Source organism: Pavona decussata, unplaced genomic scaffold (assembly GCF_977016875.1).
Source record: "Pavona decussata unplaced genomic scaffold, jaPavDecu1.1 SCAFFOLD_234, whole genome shotgun sequence".
NCBI classification, from domain to species: Eukaryota; Metazoa; Cnidaria; class Anthozoa; order Scleractinia; family Agariciidae; genus Pavona; species Pavona decussata.
Genome location: NW_028145639.1, coordinates 1,068,698 through 1,091,473, shown reverse-complemented (window position 1 = coordinate 1,091,473; position 22,776 = coordinate 1,068,698). Strand labels below are relative to the sequence as shown.

The following is a 22,776-nucleotide window of genomic DNA, read 5'->3' as shown; positions in this document are numbered from 1 at the left end:
TATTTAAATCCGCGTATCCTGATTGGCTAACTTGTGAAAAACGTTTGTTGGGTGGCCACGGTAAAGCGCGTCTCACTGTAAGCCTGGTGAACGAATGAAAGAGCACGATAGAGATTTTTTTCCGGTCAGTGACGGGCATACTCGGAAAAAGAACGACATCAAGGATTAACGGCTTGCATACAAGTGCTATTGGCTTGGAGACCCAGGGGGGAGATAGTTGGGTCAGGAGGAAGTCAAAACGGGTATCCCTCCTGACCCAGCTATCTGCCCCTGGGTCTCCGAGGACGATAGGTGCGCTAAAGGCCGTCAAAAAAGTAAAAGCGGTCGGCGCAGACCTAGCCTTTGTAACTGGCGGTATTGTCAGCACCCAAATATCAAATTTTGTCGGGCGACGAAGCAACCACGAGAGGCGGAGACCGTGTCTACAATACAAATACAATACAATATTTATTTGCCACATAGAACAATTACAGATGGAAAAAAAATGATGGAAATTGACGAAAGAAAATAAATGGCGAGAAAACCTGAGTAGCGTTGTTTTCAAAAGACTCTTGGCCCCTGTTTCACGGGTAAGCAGGATAACATGGTGAAAAATATCCAGAAAGGGTTTGGAATCGAAAGCGCCAAAAAATCTACATACTCCAATGAATATTTTTGTAACTCTCTCAGTACTAAGCCTAACCAGTAGATTCGTCCCATATTTATCTCACTTTTAAAAAGGCTTTCACAAAGTGGAATCATTAGATCACATTATAAAATTCGTTGAATTTGATGGGGCAAAAGCGCGTCGCGCGAGCAACGCGCGGGTTGCGTGTCATTTCCCATGAATCTTCCTAAGTTTAGAACCGGTCAGTTCGGCCATCTTGTGGCAAGGGCCGGAGGTGTGACGGAAAAAGGTCAGTAAACTTAACAACTGCGCTTTTATGTTTCCTCTGTTAGAAATGGTTTTGTACTTTTGCATACATAGATAAACTTAAAATACCTAGTTTGCCTTTCAGTGTGCTCGTTAGCTGTGGTTAAAGAGCTGAAAGTTTGCAGAACTGCAAGACAGTAATTCAGCAGAGCTAAAATATTAAACAGAGAAGGCGAACGGTAAGCTTAACCTTCCTGCTTTGAACTTTAACGTGGCCAATGGTTTCCTTAATAAGTGGATGTTAATTAAAACAAGGCTTACGAGACGAAGTGACATAACAGACATAAACTACAATTTTAGCCCAAGGGGCTCACCGCACATAAGCTTATTCAAACACAGGTCACCAAAGCGTATGTGACACAGGTTACCATGCAAGCGTGATTTAAGAGTTTGTATGGAGTTAAAATTAAATCGAAATTTAGACAACAATATTCCCGAAAAAACCCACAAAAAATATACTTAAGTCTGAAAAAGCTTACCCGGAGTGTTTTGCTATGTTTTCAATGCTCTTCAGTGCTTCCAAACGCTGTTTTGAGCGGTTTATCTCTCAGCAGCTGGTCCACGTGCATCACTGTATGATGTTAATGGAAAGGTAGGAAACTACAAGTAGAATTTCAATGAAATTTGGCCCGTCATTTAAGGAGAGCATTTCGAAAACCTCGCTAACATTTGCTTGAAGGGATTAAGCTCTCGCTTACCTGCCTCACCATATGGCAAGAAGGATGATGTGCGGTCCCTCCTGGGTAGCTCATTTACGGAGGAGTTCATTTATTGAGACACAGGCCTTCGTTGAAAGCAAAGTTCATTTCAAATCGGGTGCCCTTTTTGCCGCCGACTGAGCCGTGTCCCTGGAATGTTGGAACATTAGCTCATGGTCAAACCTAGGCACAAGTACTAAAATGTGCCCAGCCAGGGAAATCCATGGGAAGCATTTAGCACGTAGCAAACCACACACACCCCCTCCCAGCTAAGAAACCCAATCACATAAGCTTAAGCTTTTAAACCTTATTTGCGTATCATTGAGTTTATAACATTATGAATTTGTATTAAAATGTATAAATTTCCATTCAATTTTTGACTAAAACGTTAGGCCTTGCTAATGTACCTTGCAATGTAAATTAAATCCTGCAAAAAAAGGGGGAGGGGGTGTGCAGTGTCTGCAACAGGTGGGGATTTTATAGGAATGTCCGCTCCTACTGTGGGGTGTTTGATCATGTGACTTTGCTGGGGTTCAGGCATTTGATTCCTTAGTTTTAACCACAAGGAGACTGGCTCTAAGATTCAGCATGGTTAGCAATAAAATGGGCAAGGGAGAGAGGAAGACGAAATCTTAGTATTAAAGAGAATTGAAACTAGAAATAAAGCATTTGCGAGTGGCGAGAACTGGGAGAAATATAGGGAGGTTATGGTACAGAAGGTGAAAAGGACAGGATTGGAAGGCAGGAAGTTGAAACCCCTACACCCTATCCCTCTATCCCCCAACCCCCTACCCCAGTACCCTTTTGCACTTTTGTCCTCAATGTGGTCAGCATGACAGGATTTGGATAACCTGTTAGCCTGCCTCCCGATACCTTCAAGTAAAAGTGACCAAGATTCAAACTCTTTTTCAATAAATTATTTATTTATTGTTCAACCACCAACCTCGTTCCCAAGAGGACCCTGGGAATCAAATGAGGTTGTTCAACCACTTGTAAAGAACAATATCTTAACCAGCATGTGTGTATAATTCATCTCTCTTCCTATTTTAATTTCAGACATCATGATGGGACAAAATAAAATGAACCAAAGAAAACATCATCCTCTGGCAGCATGAAGTTGTTTAAAAAGGTGAGTAGTTATTTTTGTTAACTTAATTTCTGTTTTGATCAATATTTATACTGAACACACCCAGATGCGTTACCAGGGGGCCGGGGGGCTTATAAGTGGAGGAAAAAATGTTCCGAAACAAGCTGATACCAAAAGGTACTTTATTTGACTACAAGACCAAATTCTAACTGCAAAACTCGTCTTGTTTATCATCATCAATGCCATTGTTTGAGTCATCCATTTCAAGGTGAAACTCCACATCCTCTTCAAGTGGTGGGGGGCGTATGAGCGGGGATTAATTCTTATATAGTGGAATCCCATACCCTTTTTTAGTTTGGGTTTGTGTATGTCAGGGTTGTCGCTAAGCGCCGGCTGCCGGCGAAATTCGCCGGCTGGGAAAGAGGTCATCGCCGGCTGAATTTTGGGTGGCAAGCACTCGGTTAAAAGGGCAATGAACAGTTCTTTAGTTACCCACAAGCAATTGTTCGATTTAGAATAATATATTTTAAGTGAAAAGGTTGAATAAACTCCTGACTACCTTGAGTATCGATGCCATAAAGTAATTGAAATAAAGTCTTGTTTTGAGAACTTGTTTACCGTGTCCTCTTTCCATTTTCTGCGTCCGCCATCTTGTCAACACGAAGCTTGGTAGCCCCCGCATTCAAGGCGTTGGGAAAGATTGGGTACGAGTTTGTTACCAGGTATTTGTGTCAGATCGGAGAGAGAAGAAGTCTTTCTCTGTAGCATGACAGAGAAAAAAAAAACATGAAGGAACTTCTTCGTAATGTTTTAATACAGCTTTTAATTGGTTAAATTTTATTGCTTATAACATGTTTATGCTCATGAATAGCAAGAAGAACTGGGCAAACGGAGGAACAACTGAACAAACCAGAAGCGTAAACGGTCCGCCGAGTGCTCGCCGGCGAAAACAAACGAACGAGAAACCGAGTGAATGAACCCACGAAACTGGATGAACAGCTGAACGACCGAGTGGACAGCTCTTTTGTTTGCAGTTCTAAGCGTTTATAAGAATCGATTTTTTGATATTCTAGTGCAAACTTAAAAGCACTTATCTTTTCGGAACGAATGGAAAGCGATGTAGCTTTCGTTCTCATTACTTTAATGTTAAGTAAATGTTGAAAATCTTACGCACGTATTTTCATTTTTAATGTTAGAGCATACACGGCATTCATGAAAAACGGGTTTTAGTTAGATAAGATTAGTTGTCGTTAGGTTTTCAATTTTGTTTAGGAGAGTTCGGTTATTTCTAATTTTTATACTCCTGATGGATTTTACCGTGTTTAAGTAAAGAACTATTCTTCTAGTGAGCTCACCAAAAAGAGAATTAAGACAACAGCATAGATTGACGAACTGAAGTAAAACAAAACACTGTCTCCTCAAAAGCCAGGTCTGTCATTCTCCTTAGGGGCACAGTGAACAGACCTGGTAGAGAGTTCAAGGAATCCCAAACAACGAAAACCACACGAAGGAAATATGGAAACGTCAAAGCGAGGGAGAAAATTTTGAATAAATTCAGGGTGAATCTCTGTACCACACGTTTCAAACTGCGGCACCACAGCTGACCTTCTCTTTAATGGTTGTTTCTTTTTGCATAAAAGAGCCAGTAGATTTCACCAGAGTGCACCAAATTGAATTAAAAATTTTCAAAATTTCCTGGGGAGGCCCCCCAGAACCCCCTAATGGGAGGGGGCGACCCCCTTCCATACCTACCCCTCCGTCGGCGTAAGGCAGAAGGCACTTCGCGCGTTCTTTAGCCGGCTCAATTTCTCAGCTAACCGGCAGACAAATTTCTTAGCTACAACCCTGGTATGTGTGTGTTGTGTGGGGGGAGGGGAGGTGGGGATTACATAAAGATGGGTGTATACGTAGAGGGGGAGGGCTTATAACTGGAATAAAATTTTTGTTTTCAAATAGATGGGCTTATAACTGAGGGAGCTGAGTTATAAGCGGGGGAGGGGGGATGGGGCTTATAGGTCTTTTACGGTATCTTAACAACATGCTTACCTGTCTCCAGGTAACTGCTAGGGTGAGCAAAGGGAAGTGTCAAAGAGGCCTCGTCAATCTCAACCTACAGTTTTTTCGAGGTGGTGAGTTGTTTCACTTCAATTGGCTTCATTTGTTTTATTAGCAGCAACAGTACAGGTGAAAGCTTCAATGACTGGTTACACATTCCTACTCCTCATCGTGTATGGAACATGCTCCTTGGAGCCTTTCTAGTCTGAAATGAGGTCAATATGTCACTTCTTTACTTGAATTTGTAAGCTTTGCTAAAACACTCTCCCTGCCTGGCATTTTTTTGAAAACTTTTTAACAATAGATATCTGTCATTACTTTATTGACTTGTTTTGTTGTTTTATTCTAACAGAGTGATACTATTATGGCACCCGATTGGAAGTAAGGCACATACAAGCAAGAAAGATCATCACTTTCAATAAGCAGAGCTGAGGTATAATTCTTGAACGTTTTTAATATGATTATATGTTAGAAGGGCAAGTGAAATAATTTTGTATGATTTACCTCAGGTTAGGCCCCACATTTTTTGGAGAAAAAGGGTTTAAAGTTAGGAATGTGGTATACAGCTATTTCAATATTGTTGCTGTCGGGAACCCCGTCCGTCATGGTGATACGGTTAATTTATTAATAAATTTACCAAACTTAGATCTGGCTCACCCTTACAGAAATAAAATCGCAGAGACAAACGTTTATGTTCAATCTTTTGGCTTTGAAAACCGTGAAATTATGCATCAGGCAATTCCAGCTATGCCCATCCCCCTGGGCAATAGTGGGGCATTTTCCCACATTGTCCATCCGAGGGGTCAGGCATTAGCTGTCCACCCAATTACCCCAGGGCATTTGACCATCTCACTTTATTCACCTTACAGCATTGTTGCTTCTTTTAATGACCAATTCATCGGCAAATACAGTAAATTTCTATTGAATAGGTCTAGATAGGGAATAAATGGGGCGCTACAGCTGCAGAATGACCTACTTTTACAATACTATTGGAAACAAAAGCCAGCTAGTACTAAATTTGACCTGAATTAGCTTAGATGTTATTTGAAAATAAGACAAGAAATAAGGAAAATAAAACATTTTTGAGCTACTACCCTGGGCAGTTGTCTCGGCCGTGGGGTATTTGCCAGTTTATTTGAAAAAAAAATCCTAATTCCTGGGGCTCAGTCCAGGTTGGGGGGGGGGGGGGTATGGGTACTGTTGAAATACAGCGGAAATACCAAAAGATTTATACCTACTCATATGACCTTTTGGTCGTGCCACGTAAGCCTGAGGCTTGAAAATTCTACAACATTAATTGGGAAAGCTGTATTGGCAGGCACAAGTGTCCATCATGCTATATATCCTGGTGTAATTGCATTAATCATCTCTTTTCTTTATTCTTTTCAGGATACAAGGAACGTTCAGATACTGGAATCAAGCAAGCAAGAAAGAGAGATGATCAATAAAACAAGAAGTAGAGGTAGATACTAACATTATTCATGAAAAAGTCCAGCTTTAAGGTTACCATATTCACCCGCATATAGGCCACTTTCTTCAAAGATAAACAGGTCCTTAGCCTAGCATTAGGTGTAACGCAATAGTGCAAATGTCCATGAAGCTTTTTTAGTAGTGGGGAGGGGGGAGTAACTGGATTGTAAAGTTAAGAGTACAGTTTATACGTACATTTGTCCTCCATGCGAGCAAATCTGGTACCTTTTGGCCAGGGTCCTAGGCATTATTTTCTTTCAACGACGACTGCGAAATGAACAAAATTAAGGTCCTGGGTGGCTTACATGTCGTCCAGAGTGATTCTGTGAAATAATTAATTCCTGCCAAATTTGGGATAAATTGGAAGTGAACGCCCATGTACTTGGCTTTATAGCTTTTCTTCGATTTTTCTGAAACAAATGAATTAAGTTAAATTCCAAGATATCGTGGTTGATACAGTGCAACACATGAATAACAAGTTTCCTGATGCAAGGAAAACAAAAATCAGTGCTTTGTGATAATTCATAGCAGGTAGAAAATGAAAGCAGCAAAACCAAATCTGTATTTCCTATACATTGTCCGATGAAACCTCTGTCAGCAGAGTATAAAGGTACAGAACATTTATCTGTCTAGAATCATTGTTCACTGATTCTGTCGTCGGTGACATTGACTGCCTTTTCGAGATAAGCAGACCAGGACGAGTAACTGTTGAATGAATTAAACAAACACAAACTAGACGCACTCGTTTATGACAACCAAATTTATAATTAAGAGCCTAGACATGTTTCGACGCTACTATAAGCAGTTCATGGCAAACAAAACAGTGAACTTCTTTCTACTGAACTGAAGGGGATTGGCGCTGGCAACAAATCAGGATCCGAAATTAACTTTTTTAGGCAGGCGGCAACTGGCGACTGAATATTTTTTTTCAGTCGCCATACGGAAAAATGTGGTTGCCAAAAAGTGTCAATAACATTTTTCAGTTGCAGTAAAACACAAACCAAACTTTTTGGTTGCCAATTTTTCTTTTAAGAATCAGAACGAAGGGAACGCATTTGAGGCCGCAATGGCGATTTTTCTGCTAACGAATAAGATTAAAATTAATACAAACACGCTGATCGTAGCTGTGAAACGTTGTGGTAGATTTAATTAACAACAGGAAAATCAGTTTTATACTTCAAAATCAGGGGAAAGGTAAAAAGTAAGTGACCAATTGGCGGGTGGCTTTGAATTTTATTTTAATCGATTTGGCTGAAAATCAAAGTTATTGTTTGTATAATGATCGTGGCATGAAATAGTTAATCGCCCGTTGGCGACCAGTTGTGAAATTCTGGTCGCCAGTGCAAAATTTTTAGTCGCAGAGGCGACCAGGAAAGCACAATTTCGGACCCTGCAAATGACTCAGTCTTGCTACCAAGAGAGAGGCTCTCCACTGCAACCGCAGAAAGGGCACAAACGTTACATTCTTTGATGTGACCCATAACATCATTCTGTTGGACTGCCGCTAAGTACTTTTAAAAAGATTTACACTAGAACGTTTTGGTTGAACCTAAACAAAAACTAACAACTTCTGAAATGATTGACACCTTAAACGCGAAATTATACACTCCACCAATATTCCAAGTCCAACTTGTCACAATGCAGATAGCCATAAAAAACTTTCCTAGTATTAAACCACGGCTGCCAAAAAAAACATGGATATCATGGACTTTCTAGGCTTGTGCTTTTTACTTGCGGACAAAACACCTGGATATGTTTTGCTGAGAAGATCGAATTGAAGGAAATTGTAAGTTTCTGTATCTAAGACATGAGAGCAACTAATATCAACTCAATTACCAACAACGAATATACATTAGGCTGGCACACACCGACAAAAAAAAATGACAAATCGTATTTCTTCTAGAAATGGACTAACAAACAACCTTGTATATACTTGTATATACTACGACAAAAAAAAAATGACAAATCGTATTTCTTCTAGAAATGGACTAACAAACAACCTTGTATATACTTGTGACAAGACAAATGCAACTAGCCCACCACTCGCCTAAAGAGCCCACCGGACGAAATTAAGAAATAAAACAATGTTTTAGGGAATGACAATAACAACTAAGTGTCTGTGGTTAGATTGAGTATGAGCAGAAACAACGATCCTGCCAAATGAACGTTAGCTTGACACCTATTTTTCAGCAACAATACCGGATCCCATATTAAAGGGCTGAAATATTCTTTCATTGATAGCACCAATTTTTTGCCTCAAATTATGACCTAAATGGCCCTAGAAGTGATTGAATCAGCTCCTACAATTGGGACACAACTGTTAAGAAACATTTAGTCGATCAACAAATTCGACCGCTACAATGATACGTCAACAACACTGCCCCCCCCCCCTCCCCCCTTACCAATGGTTCTCTGCCGCTGAAAAAAATGCTGGGTCATCATCTGGCCTTCAAAGCAACATTGAGTTAGGGGGAGGGGGGAGTGAAGGTTTGAATTCGTCCTTTCCAGGCTGTGTTTTTGAGACGGTAGATTGAAATATATGTGCAAAATATACAGTTTTCTTAACAAGTTTTGTCCATGATAATGTTTTGTACCTCACCAGGGCGGAAACGGATCTTTATTTGAATTTACAGTGCATGCTGCTCAAAAAATTATCACAGTGACTACTATACAACAGCAGCTTAGGGACGAAAGTACGTGTAGTGACAGACATGAAACAGCTTACAAGAAAACTGAACACGTTCAATTCTCTGACTGCCATTCTACCTATGATTGGTGAGTTGGGCAAAAGTTTAAATAAATGACTGGCTAAACACAAGCAAGTGACCTAATATAATGACAACACAGATCACATGATGAGCCGCATTTAGAAACCAACCACAGAATTAGCAGGCTGTCAAGACCCGAGGGAGCGGCAGAAATTGCGGATACAGAATTGACTGAGTGCTGAATGCATTATCTAAAGTAAGGACTTGATAACTAAGAACAAATTTTAATGAATCCAATACCAACAGCTCGGCATCTCCACCTAACTAATTAACAATTAGACAGCGAGCTTGAGGTTTCTATCGGCTGATAGTTCGCCCCGAGCCAACAATCAAAGGCGATAGAAACCGAGAGCGAGCCGTCTAATTGTTTTAGCATACCTCAGTGATCGATCTATGAAGCAAAAATATCTTATTATTTCATAAATTTTGATATATTTGTGCAATGATGCATGCTAAATCGCACGCGCTCTGACAAACTGCCGTCTTCGATCGATATAGACGGCACCTGTGTAGCCAATCAGATTGCACGGTCAGATAGTCGGTCACTGAGGTATACTTACACCGCTTATTGACCACGTTAACAGAATAGCCAACAAAAAGACTAAACTAACTTACTGATAAATTTGACTAACAACACTCCGACAAAAATTAGACCAACAAGAAACAGAAAGACACTTACAACTGACCAATCACTGTCTTGGCTTTTAGAACGTTTTTCAGTTGAGTGTAGAAAACAATAATTAAGCGTTTACCATGGTTTTTGTTACTGTTTTCTGTGATTATTAGAAAAAACTTGCGCCATATTCTCAACCAATGAGAAACAAAAGTCAAACCAATCATAACTTCCTCACACGTGTTTTCTTGGTGCTAATTACATCTATTTGCTTCAGTTCGGATTGGTTCATTACACTGTTTAGGTCTGTTTTCACAGGCCAGAATAATTACTCTGGTTTTGTTTTTTATGACACACAATTGAAAACCCCTCTAACAGCCAATGACATCATGGCTTAATTGACCAATCAGTGACCAGAAGCCTAAACACCATCTACTGACATTCCACAATTTACTTGACTCTGATGATGACTTCTGCTCAGTCTGTCCAAACGTCAGTCAATGTCACCAACAACAGTTCTTTTTTAAAATCAGACTATAATTAAAGCAAAACAAACCAAAAATTTTGTTGCTGATAACTGAAATCGATACTTCTGATTTTCACTATCCAACTCCAAAAGTAACTCAAAACAAGTACCGGTAGTTTTTCTTTTTTTTTTCGGTTTGAATCAATCACTTGAAGGTTTCAGCAGCTACTTCTCTCTTTTTAGGAAGAATGCTAAGTTTGAAACAATTTTTTTGTAGCAATGTCAAGTCATTATTCATTCACTGATTCAGTTGGTATTAGACTAAGTGTTAAAGTAGATTTGTCTGCATGCAGTACAACAGAATGTTGCAGCTTCACAGTTTTCCATTCAGACTTGAGGTTTACTCGATCTTTCAAAAAAAAGGTGAAAACTTGTTTGTCACTGAATTAAGCTCTTTGCTGTTGTCAGACCACTTTTATTTAGTTTCCATTGTTGGTCGTTGAGAAAAATTATTGACATAATTCCCAGTAAAAACAAGCAATTTTTTCCTTTTCTCAGCGAGATTGGATTTGTCAATATTAGCCTTTTGTCTGTAATAATTCAAAACTGGTTAATGGAAGCAAATTTTTCAGTAAAATCTTGAAAATGTAATTGTCACGTTTTTCGCTGTTTATATTTTGGCCTTTTTTTGGAAATTTGCAGTATGAGCTGCAATTGACGTTACCAAGCCATTCATGAGTAAAAAAAACATAACGTGAATGACTGTTGTCAGCTTGATCAAATATTGACACTTGTAAAGACTTCAAAAAGGTAGAGATAAAAACAAAAAAAAATTGTCACTTAAATTGTTGTACTATTTGGTACATCTGAATAGCACTGTAAAATTGGTATTCGGTTACCTTAATTTTGGGGAACATAATTCAAACAGACACGCCCATTTTTCTAAAAAAAAATAGTTTGGTCAAATGTTTGTGAGACGGTGGTTTCCAAATTATAAAACGCTTTACCAGTTTTCAATTTTTGCCTGTAGTTGAGATGTAGCAACTATTTCAAAGTTAGATCTTTTTTTACTGTTGAGTGAAGATTTTGACATCTAAGTGAAATTTCCCAGTGAAAAGAATTGACCATTAATCTGTTTTAGTCGCGGGTAACAGGTTCAATTGTTGTCGATGAGAACAGGCATATTGTACCAATAAAATTGTCTTTTAAAAACACAGGATATTTTATGAGAAAACAGCTAATGCAATAAGGAGAGATCTTAGAAAAACATACCTGAACAGGAAAAATTGGATCAATTTGGTTAGAGGTGATGCACAAAAAATGGGTGGTTTTCTCAACAACAAAAAAAATCGAAGAAAATAGGCCTTACTCATGGATTACTACCTTCCCTTTAAAGTTCAGCTTTTTACAAAAGTCAACTTGAAAGAATTTTAAACTTAAGGAAAAAATGACGACCAAACAAGGAAAATAGATAAGACAATAATGAAAGCAGATAAATTTAAAAGAAAACTGTATCAAAGTTTTGCCTTTTTCACCTTGTGGCAATGTTACAACTCAATGTTTTCTTCAGTTTGGCCTGAATGTGCTGAAATGGATCTAAAAAAAATTAAAATAGCATAAATTATAATTATTGCTTCCAAAGTTGCTGTTTTTTTTGGAAGAACTTTAGCCGTGCAAGGATTCTGCTAGGCCATTTGATTTTTTCAGTTGAGATTTTATATTAATTGTTTAGCTTTCAGTTATGCTGTTGACATTGATCCACGATTTCTATAAAAGAAATACGAATGACAGGCCATTAGTGTTTGTCAGTTTTCAGCCAGAATTTGAAAATGATACATTTCAGTAAAAAAAATGTTTGATTATTTGACTGTTTTCATTGTAATTTACAACTCACCACTGAAAATGTTGAGCCATTTGTCACTTTTCACTAACATTTTAGACATTTTGTCACTTAAGTTTTCTTTTATTAATTTCCGTTAAGTAATAAGTAAAAGGTTGACATGATTTCTCATAAAAAAAGTATTGGTTGTCTTCTTTCGGTTACTAATACAAATACAAGCAAAAATCAGCAACCAAAAGGTGTCTTCGCGACACCTTTATCAAGTTAAAAATGTAAATTACAGTCTGAAAAATTTATATTTTAAATTTTACTAATAATTTAGGATATTTAAGCTTTATTTTTTTTTTTGCTTTTCAACTTCTACTAAGCAAGTGTTAGACCATTTGTTTCCAAGTTGTCGTTAAGAATTTTGAATTTGAGGCATTTTTCAATAAAAATGTTTTGCAGTTTATCAGTGTTCAGAAGGAATTTTTAGAAAGGTGAAGACATTTAATTTCTCAGTGGACAGTCTGGCTTTATGTTTTTCTATTTCAGTTTTCTTCATTTCTATTATTTGAAAGGTTGTTAATGAAACGCGACTTCCAACATCAGGCCATTCGTAGGCCAGTTTTAATAACTTATTGCACTGCCGCACACGGAGTATTTTGAAAATCCTGTCCAGCTGCCGGACACCTAGACAACTAAGCTTATATACACATCAAAGTTTTACTAAGGTGCGGGATTGCAGAATACAGTATATATCAAACAGAATATCAAAATATCAATAAGGTTTTGAGATTTTGATATTATTGGCAAAATCAGGTCCTCGTCAGGGCGTAGAGCAAATAGGCAAGTCAGCTACTAGGCCCAGAAAATCAGACCTCAAAGAAAAACATTTTTCTCCTCAAACTTTCGTGCATTATTTCGAAATATCATTTGTCGAAGCTTGTCAACAGTCCGTTTATTGAGATATTCCAAAACGTCGCCATTTGCAAGATCATCAACTGAATTTCGATTTAACTACTATTACCTTCTACTTGTCTTTACGTCATTCTCTGAGCCAAATCTAAATATTAATTTCTTATCAACTGGAAAAAAAATGTTTGGTAATGAATCCTCTGATTTAGTTCTCTTTGTGAAAACTTTGTAATCTTTGCTTGCTTTGGTTGTAAGCGCTGATTGGTTCGATCAACTTTGGTGGGAATTCATTGTTCGTGTCCTGTGGTGTGATTGGTTATCTTTGTTTAAGTGACCTCGGTAACAGTATCCGCACTGCAATATATTTCCAGTTAAGATTATAGCTCCAGACTATTGATTTTGATTGCTTTTGACTGCTTTCAAATAAAATTTGGATTGGCTCAGTCAATTTTAGGGAGGATTTTAAGCTTCAGACATTCCTGACATTTTTTCTACATTCAATTCAACTTTTGTTAATATATTTTCAGTAAAGATTATAGCTTCGAACTCTATTGATTTCTCGGGAAAAAACGTTAGGCCATTTGACTGCTTTCAAATAAAATTTGGATTGGCTCAGTCAATTTTTAGTTTAAGGATTTTAAGCTTCAGACATTCCTAACATTTTTTTTTCTGTATTCAAATCAACTTTTGTTAATATATTTTCAGTTAAGATTATAGCTTCGAACTCTATTGATTTCTCTGGAAAAAACGTTAGGCCATTTGACTGCTTTCAAATAAAATTTGGATTGGCTCAGTCAATTTTAGTGAGGATTTTAAGCTTCAGACATTCCTGACATTTTTTCTGTATTCAATTCAACTTTTGTTATTATATTTTCAGTAAAGATTATAGCTTCAGACTCTATTGATTTCCCTGGAAAAAACGTTAGGCCATTTGACTACCTTCAAATAAAATTTGGATTGGCTCAGTCAATTTTTAGTTTAAGGATTTTAAGCTTCAGACATTCCTGACATTTTTTTCTGTATTCAATTCAACTTTTGTTAATATATTTTCAGTTAAGATTATAGCTTCGGACTCTATTGATTTCTCTGGAAAAAACGTTAGGCCATTTGACTGCTTTCAAATAAAATTTGGATTGGCTCAGTCAATTTTTAGTTTAAGGGTTTTAAGCTTGAGGCATTCCTGAGATTTTTTATGTATTCAGTTCAACGTTTGTTAGTGTATTTCCAATTAAGATTATAGCTTCGGACTCTATTGATTCCTCTGGTAAAAACGTTAGGCCATTTGACTGCTTTCAAATAAAATTTGGATTGGTTCAGTCAATTTTTAGTTTAAGGATTTTAAGCTTCAGACATTCCTGACGTTTTTTCTCTATTCAATTTAACTTTTGTTAATATATTTCCAGTTAAGATTTTAGCTTCGGACTCTATTGATTTATCTGGAAAAAACGTTAGGCCATTTGGCTGCTTTCAAATAAAATTTGGATTGGCTCAGTCAATTTTAGTGAGGATTTTAAGCTTCAGACATTCCAGACATTTTTTGTGTATTCAATTCAACTTTTGTTAATGTATTTTCAATTAAGATTATAGCTTCGGACTCTATTGATTTCTCTGGAAAAAACGTTAGGCCATTTGTTTGTTTTCAGTTCAAATGTTGACTGTTTGCGTAAGGATTTAAACCTTCAAACACTTGATTATACTGTGAAAAGCTAGGCCGTTTATTCGTTTTTAGAATATAATACATTTTTATTCTTTCATGCAATATTCAGCAGACTTTTTGAGTCTGAAACGCTTTTTCGTAGGTAAAGTGTTAGGTCGATTTTTTGTTAGGTTTTGAATTTACAACTGAACACACCTTTGTCAAAAGTTTTAAAATAATATATTACAATTATCTTTTGTTTGTCACGCTAATAGATTTTATAAGGCTGAGATCGCGATTCGTCAAGGAAACTGTTAGGCATTTCATTTTAGACATTGAGCTGTGAACATCTCAGGGTCCGTGCGGCAAGATACAATAGAACATTGACAATAAATTTGAAATTCGTATGCGTATTTGCGTCATGAATAAAGCCAGAGATTTGCTCAGTTGAAATATATTTTGTCCAAAATATTCCTTTAACAGCTAAGGTTATTTTTTCCAAGACACGTTTGGCTTTATATCTTGAAATAATGAGTCCATAACGTTTACTTTCCACTTGCTCACTATGTCCGCCATCGGTATTGTGACGTTGAAGCGGTGGGAGTAGCTATCCCTTTATTTTGTGCGGGTCCTTGTTTAAGCGTTCTAACACGAATTCTCAGTGGAAAATTTAGGGCATATGTTAGTAGTTTTCTGGTAAGAATTTCGAATTTTATGCGCGATTTTTCAATTTTCAATGAATGTTTTCGGAGGATCCACAATTTTTCAGCAGCATATTTATTATCAGGTCATTGGTATGTTTAAACTAAATTTTGTTAGTTCGCCCTATTTTAGTGATGAAAACAATTCATGGCTAAAATTGTCATGCAATCAACTGTTATCAGCTCAAATTTATCGGCAGTTTTGATCGACTGATTTAGTTTTTTACGATCATTTCAACGATCCATTTTGTCATCAAACTTGGAATTGTAAGTTATATTTGTGTTGCACTGTATCGATACCGTAAGGCGAGTTTTCACGCTGTTAAGTTTAGTTTCGGATATTGCATGCTTCTCTTGAATTAGCAAATGTTGAAAATCCCTGGTAATTCAAATTGGTTACCATTGTTTTGACCTTCTGAGATTTTAAAATGTTTCAAAATCTTACCAAATATTTCTCGCTGTTTTCATCAATCGTATGCAGGCTTTGCCGAGTAAATATTTTACGTATAGGCAACTTATAAACAGAACAAACAAAAATGGTCGATATCACATTTGCAGTTTAGTTTATCGCTTAGAAATTAATTTTTGTGTAGCCTTCGGATGACTTTTAGTAGCAAATTTCAATTTTCAAGTAATATCAGTATCACCTCTGCTCAAAATGGTTCGGCAATTATTATGAAATTTGAATCTATTTACTCTTTTGCAAAGTCTGCATTAAATTTGTTAGCCAAAACTTGTTCACATTTTTGTATTGGAATACTTAATGTCGAATTTCCTTTCAATTCTCTCATGGTAACCCCTTTTTAAATCGCTCCAATTTTCCCGCCAAAAGACTTAGAAAAATACGGGCGCCTCGGGCGCCTCAAATACGCATGCGCCAATTTTTAAAAAATTCCAAGCTGTTAACATCTGTTTGAAAATCTTAAATTTTCCCGCCAAAAAAATTAGAAAAAAATACGGTGCCTCAAAATACGCATGCGCCGTTTTTTTTTAAATTTTTAATAGTTATTCTTAGTGTTGTTTGTTTTACTGTAAGTTTCATGTAATAATAATAATAATTGATTAGAAGGCAACAACAATAAAACTTCAACAGTCATTTCACTTTCATTGTCTTTATTATCTCTGTCTTTATTATTTTTACAAGTTCTTCTACTTTAGTTAATTAATTAAGTGAAAATCTTTTAATTAATTAAATGGTGTGACAAAACTTTTCTCCCTATATATATTAAGTCTTTTGGCGGGAAAATTTGAGTGAATTTGCACAGCGTTTCCCCTGGCAACGATTTCAACAAAAAATTTAAAAGGGGACCCCTTGAACATTTTTTGTTCCCAAAAATGTTCAAGGGTTACCCCTACAAATTTTAACCCGCCAAAAAACACACACCATCTCGTGCAGAAACGTTTTAGACCGAAATCGAAAAAAAAATCCAAAACCGGCTTAATCTTCGAATTTCTGCACGAGATGGTGTATACAAGGAGGATATTAAAAACAACATGGCAAGCTATGAAAACTAAAACTAACTTTAGAGAATTTTTTTAAAAAAGACGTTTGTACGGAAATTGTGTATGATACAGAATATTTTGGAAAAAATGAATCTTAAGTTCTCGTATCGCAATATTTTTTTCAAGGCCAATCAATTCTTAGCATAGCTTGCCAATGTTGCTTTTAATAACAAGATCTTTTTCTGCAAGACAATTTGTATTGTAGCACAGTGGAAAATGCGTGGCCTAACCGTTTTGCCGCCAAAAAAAAAAACCAACTGTTTGGATGTTTGGAGCAAGTGAAAATTTAGACCAAAAAAGAGACAATTGTATGGCTCCATGTTCTTTCTAGTATCAAATTCAAGCCGAGTTTACGTATTAAGCTTTAGCTCTTCACGATCATGCAATGATAAATCAGTTTACTGTGCTACAACGAGAACAGGCTTGCAGAGAGAAAGGTCTTTTCCTCCAACATAACATCTAGAATTAAGAGTTTATCATAAAACCCCAGTGTCTGGTTCTTAGTACAAAATCATTGTTTCGAGTGACAACAAGTTTCATTTTAAAAATCGGAAATTTGAATAAAAAACGAAACATGAATCAAATAAACGCATGGCAGGTTAGGCAGACCACAATAAACACAAAATAAAATCAAGGTAAAAGTACCTGCGTTTAGTGACCAGAAGAACCTAGTTGAAAGCAAGATGTGCATAATTTTTGAAACGAACGAAAGAATGAAACAATATTTGGGTTTGAAGAAATCACGCGACCAAGTAAGTCTTGCTCGGTGTTTTAGTGCCTGTACATAATGGTCCCATTTGAATCGACTGTATTTGGTCAAAGATCAATTTATAAGTGTCCAGGAAAAATTAGTTTCTCGTACAATTTAGACCCACAATTATCAGTGAAGAGGAAATATTATTACATGTAAAGCAGAAACACTGCCGAAATGGTTTTTGGTTTGGTTCCAAACGGAAATTTTGAAATTTGTTGGATAACGAACAAACAATTGAAAGTATGTCCCTATAATTTATTATCGCGACAATAATCACGACAATCTTGTTACAAGGAATTCAAGCGCTGCAAAATCGTTCCGAAATCTTCAAGATAATATAAAAACACGAAAATGACAAAGACATTTGCGTGACAAAAAGTATTTTGGATCATTATGAAATAACTGGTTCCAAAGTCTTCTGTTTTGTTGAAAAATTAACATATTGTCCCATAATTTTCTTCTATTTAAAATCGAACTAGAATCAAAATGTTGTGGAGCGGTGCAGAGAAATTAAATCACCAAATGAATTATTCAAAAATTTTACTCGAGTTTTGCAATAAATGAATCATCATTCAATGTTGTTTGGTCTCGATAATCAGAATTTTTTTTTGTCAAAAAGTTCTGTTCTTATTGTGGTCTGAATAACAAGCCTTTTTTAATCAACCTTAAAACCAACTTTTCTTTTTACACCAGACATCAGAGTTTTATGACAACTATCAACTGTAAAACGACAAGAAAACAGAGGCACTTTCAAGACCGTGCGAAACATTCCGTTAAGAATTACCTTTCCTGGCAAGTTAAGCCACAGTTCGAGAAGCAAAGAATTATCTTTGTCATGTCTAAGACTATAACAATAATGTTCCTTGAATTTGATAAGCAAAAACTTTGATAACTAAGAACTTGAAAGTGCCTCTGTTCTCTCGTGTAACAAAAGTTTATCAGTCGATGCAGCGAACGTGTCGATATTTATAAGAAGGCAGTGACAGTTTATCATGTACGTAAATATTTTTTCCCAGTAGTCAGTAATGTCAGCCTTTTATAATGCAAGCCTTTGGGTAAATCTGAAATAACTCAAAACTTCCTTTTGATTAACAGAAATGGTTCCAATCTTTTCTTTCTTGAAAAGCGTACTTTTCGAGAAAAAAATAGTTGTAAATATTGATGCGGCAACACCAGAGTTTGAAAGAACGAAACAAAAACAAATTTATTTTTGTTTCACAAGCGTGAAAATGAAATAATTTGGCAACTTCAAAAGTGGTTTGCATTTAAATCAGCTGGACTTCATAGAAGCGTGTCGTTTTTTTCGGTAAATAAGACAATTTGGCGACATTTGATATCAATTTTATTGTTTTACTTTGTTTAAATTTTTAAAATTGGAGAAGGAAAAAAATGTGCAAAAATATATTTATATTGATCTCTAGCTTATTTTGAGTTGTTCTGAGTTCCAAGAAACAAATATTTAACACCGTGTGCCGAAATTGCGTCCTGCAAAAACTTTGTGCTTAATAAACTGTCATTTGCCACTTTAAAATACAGAACATCCGATGACATCGACTGAGCCAACAATAACTAATTTATACCTACACGTTGAGCGATCAACCAAACAAAATCTTATTTCCTCTTAAGGTCAGAAGATTCAGTAAACAACCAATTTTTGTCAAAACGGGCAAAATATTCGTTCAGACACTTTGGCCTAAAGTTTTAACACGAATGTTTTAACACGAAATAAACCCACCGACTAAATCATTACCCATCGAATGATAAGAAGATCGCTCAACATTCAAATGGTGGCTGATATTAACCTTAGTTATCACAAGTTCTTTTGTTTTTCTCCCATAACAAGGGGACGAGGACAAAACATGGACTCCCCCCCACTCCCCTCTTTTTTGGACCCAGCAGCAAAACTGTTCGCTTTGTGTTTGCACGCACGCAACAAAACCGCAAGTTGTTTTACTTCAAAAAACATGTATTGTTTATTTGAATAAACTTTTTGCCTGGAAAAGCTGTTACGAATTAATTCTGGTTTTGGAAATTCATATTTGAGTTTGGGAAAGCGAGGTGTAAACATTGACAATTTGCATTTAAGAAGTATTTGAATTTTGATATAAGCTGGCGCGACCAATTTTAGCAATTGGCGTTTAAATAATAGTATATATTATTTTAGAACTGTAGTCATTCTAAGTTTTGTTGATTAGTTTGCTCTTTCCAATTGTTCATTGTATTTCCTTGTAATGAAAAGAATCAAATCTAGTTCACATGTTGCTTTTGCAAGTCACAGTTTTTGCGTTTTATTTTAAAGTTCAAGACAGTTTCCAAATAACGTTTCCTGGGTAAAAGCATTACAGAAGCAGTAGCCACATGCATTTTTTGTGGTAAGAAGATAGAGGGTCCGTGGACCGGGGACTTTAGTGGTCCATGGTCCCGCACCAAAAGTGGTGTCCGTGTTTTGTCCTTGCCCCATTTCAAGTCCTATTGCCAAGCTGAGATTTAGACAATAAAAACTGACTAGAAAATGTTTGAAATTCTGTATGTCAATTCATTTCAAAATCCAATCAAGTATTATGACAATTTGGAGAGTAGAGTCAAACAATTATCAGCGAGATAATTTCAAAATTCTTTAACTCAATTCACTTATAACCGACCAAAATTCAGTGCACAATCAATTCCTGCCCTGTGTCAATTTGCTACATTTACAAAATTGTAGATTGAATACATTTGATAATAACACAAGCTAACAAACTTTTTCAGCCACCATTTTTTGTTTAACTAGTAAATATCAAAGTTCTTATCTTTGCCGAAGTTCCTTCTGCCCTGTTCGTCCATTCCAGTTTGTTCTCTTGAATCTTTCGTCTTTCCTTCCCACATAGTTGAGCAGTCTTTCTGAAAATGAATGATGCGACAGATTAGTGCAAATGCTCAATTTTAAAACTCATAAAACGGAAAGACTCGTAAATAGTGACAAATAATGTTTCAATTTTAAGGCGAGAAGCAGTTCCTGCAAGCTTAGGTGAACGTCCTAAACAGAGAACACAAACTACAAGCTCAGCTCAAACTGAAGCGACGCTGGAAGCACGTGCTAACTTCACGGAGAAACTATTTGTACTCTTTCTGCCTTCTGGGCAAATTTAAGGTAGTAAATTTTGGGAATCAATGCTTACCTTGATTGGGGTTGACTTAAAGACTCTTTTCCCTGTCGTAAGCCTTTCCAGCGTCTGCACGGTTCTCTCAGAGTTTCCTCAAAAGCACGAACTTTTCTTTACAAGTACAAGACATCTTCACACAGTCACGGCCTGTGTGGTTTGTGACAAATTCAACAGTGTCATGAATATTGATTAGAAAATGAAACCAATCGCGGGCTACTACGTCAATAGTTATTATGCATGACCGTTGTTTTCACGCATTTTTTAGTAAATGAATTTCAAAGCGAAAAAAAAAAAAAAAAGAAGAAAGAAGAAAAAAATAGACGGCCATTGTATGTGATAAAAAAAGTTCGCATTGATATCAGAAACAATCTTTTAACAAAATTATTTGGTAAAGGAGATTCCAGACAGGAAAAAAAAAAGTAAATTGGGAAATTCTTTTAAGGGCAAAGACGAACTTCAGCTTTTGCTCCAACGCGGGAGATCTCAACAACAAAAGCAACAATAATCTTGATTTTTTTTTTTACCAATTTACAATTGAACTGGCCCGCAGGAAGCTAGTGCTAGTCTTGGCGGGCCTGTCTAATTGCAAATTCTTTATTTTATATCTCAAAAGTAGTAAAAAGATAAAAAAATAAAATAAGATAGAATAGAAAGGAGAGAAAGAAAAACAGAAAGAGAGATTTACACTTGTATACAAGGTTTACGGCAAGGTTGGTTAGAATGAGAAATTATGAAGAATTGTAAGATGACACTTTTGCTACGGAGGATTTAACTTTAGAGATAATCTTGTGTATATCAATAAAGGAAACTTCTTCTTCAAGATCACTCAGCAGTATATTTTGAATTCTGTTCAGATCGATTCCTTGGGGTGTTGAAATCAAAGATGGCGGCCAGCCCTCTAGAAGCCACCATCTTGGATTAAGCATTAAAGGCATTGTACCTTTACATGTTTCCTTTTGCATTCTTGCGGAATCCCTTTTCATTGTAAACCTGGCGTCGTTATTTCGTATCAGATCTTCACAACTTGTTTGTAAATTTATTTGTCAATACTTTTAAAATGAAATCTGAATTAGAGTTCTCTGAACTTGTGGATAACACTGTACTGCGTTTCTCTGTGGTGTATTCTTGTAATAACATGAATTGAGTAATGACACCGTACACCGTTTTCCATTATATATTTTTCAAATCTGCATGCAGACGTTACCATAAAATTCGCACCAATCCACCGCATGGAAAAAGATGGCGGCTGTATATTTTACCACAATACCTTGCGAACCTAATACAGCCAATAGGCACATAGAAAGCCATATTTTTTTGTGAAATTCCTCTCCGTACTAACAACACTTTGTATGCTAAGTTTGAAGTTTTTACAACTTTTCTTTGCATTTTTATTAGCGTTTTTAGGAATTTCGAATGCTAAGGATTATGGGTAACTGTACCAGTTGTCATCTTTTTCGGTGTGGGGGATTCTGTTGTTCCTAAGTGAAGGTTACGTCCCTATATGTCAGGTCACATTACCGTAAAACTCACTGCTATAAAACCTTGACGTTTCCCTTTGAAGTCTATTTTTGAATGCATTATTTGCGTTACAGTTAGTGATCCGTACCGTGTAGGGGGTGGGGGCGTGCGGCTCAGTTTTTCAAACTCTGAGCCTATTTCGGACCAAAAGTAGTAACTTTCCGGTAGCCTTTTTCAAACCTTGATTTCTGTAAAATCCATATCCGTTTAGACTTTCACACCACAGCGGTTCCAAAACCACACCCTTCGGCGCCGTACAAACTAATATAAAATATAGAAAGAGAAAATAAGGGGACAGAGGGGGAGACCCCTGGTATAGCCCTTGGGATATGTGAATTTCACATAAGTTATTTTTAGACGTCGTGAAAACGGAAGTCTGTTTCCCGAGACGTCCGCAAACGTATCCTCAAGAGCCGCCATTACACAATGCGACGTTGGCACGCTCCGATGACTTCCCGTGACGTCATACTGACCGTTTGCGGACGTCTAGGGAAACCGACTTCCATTTAGACGATGTCTAAAAAGAGGTTAAGTGAAATTCACATATTCCAGCCAACGCCACTAGTTTACCTCTCTGTCCCCTTATGTTCTCTTGAATATAGACAGTAAACTAATCCTGGAACAATTTGTTAATATATTTCAGTTGTTCCAGCCATTTTGTTTATTTTTCGCCACCTCCGCCGTTAGGATCAGTCTGCCATTTGTATTTTGCAT

At 36.7% G+C, this 22,776-nt stretch overlaps 2 long non-coding RNA genes across 2 annotated transcripts; one reads left to right on the top strand and one right to left on the bottom strand.

The window, feature by feature from the left end:
• The first annotated feature begins 841 nt into the window (after positions 1-841).
• On the top strand, positions 842-20,510 carry LOC146458027 (uncharacterized). Its single transcript, XR_014858312.1, has 7 exons — positions 842-896; positions 999-1,092; positions 2,668-2,740; positions 4,755-4,827; positions 5,106-5,186; positions 6,143-6,215; positions 20,383-20,510. It is a non-coding gene; the product is annotated as an uncharacterized LOC146458027 (long non-coding RNA).
• Positions 8,232-21,925, bottom strand: LOC146458026 (uncharacterized). Its single transcript, XR_014858313.1, has 3 exons — positions 21,033-21,925; positions 9,552-20,998; positions 8,232-9,251 (listed from the first exon to the last, which is right to left on the bottom strand). It is a non-coding gene; the product is annotated as an uncharacterized LOC146458026 (long non-coding RNA).
• Positions 21,926-22,776: the final 851 nt, after the last annotated feature.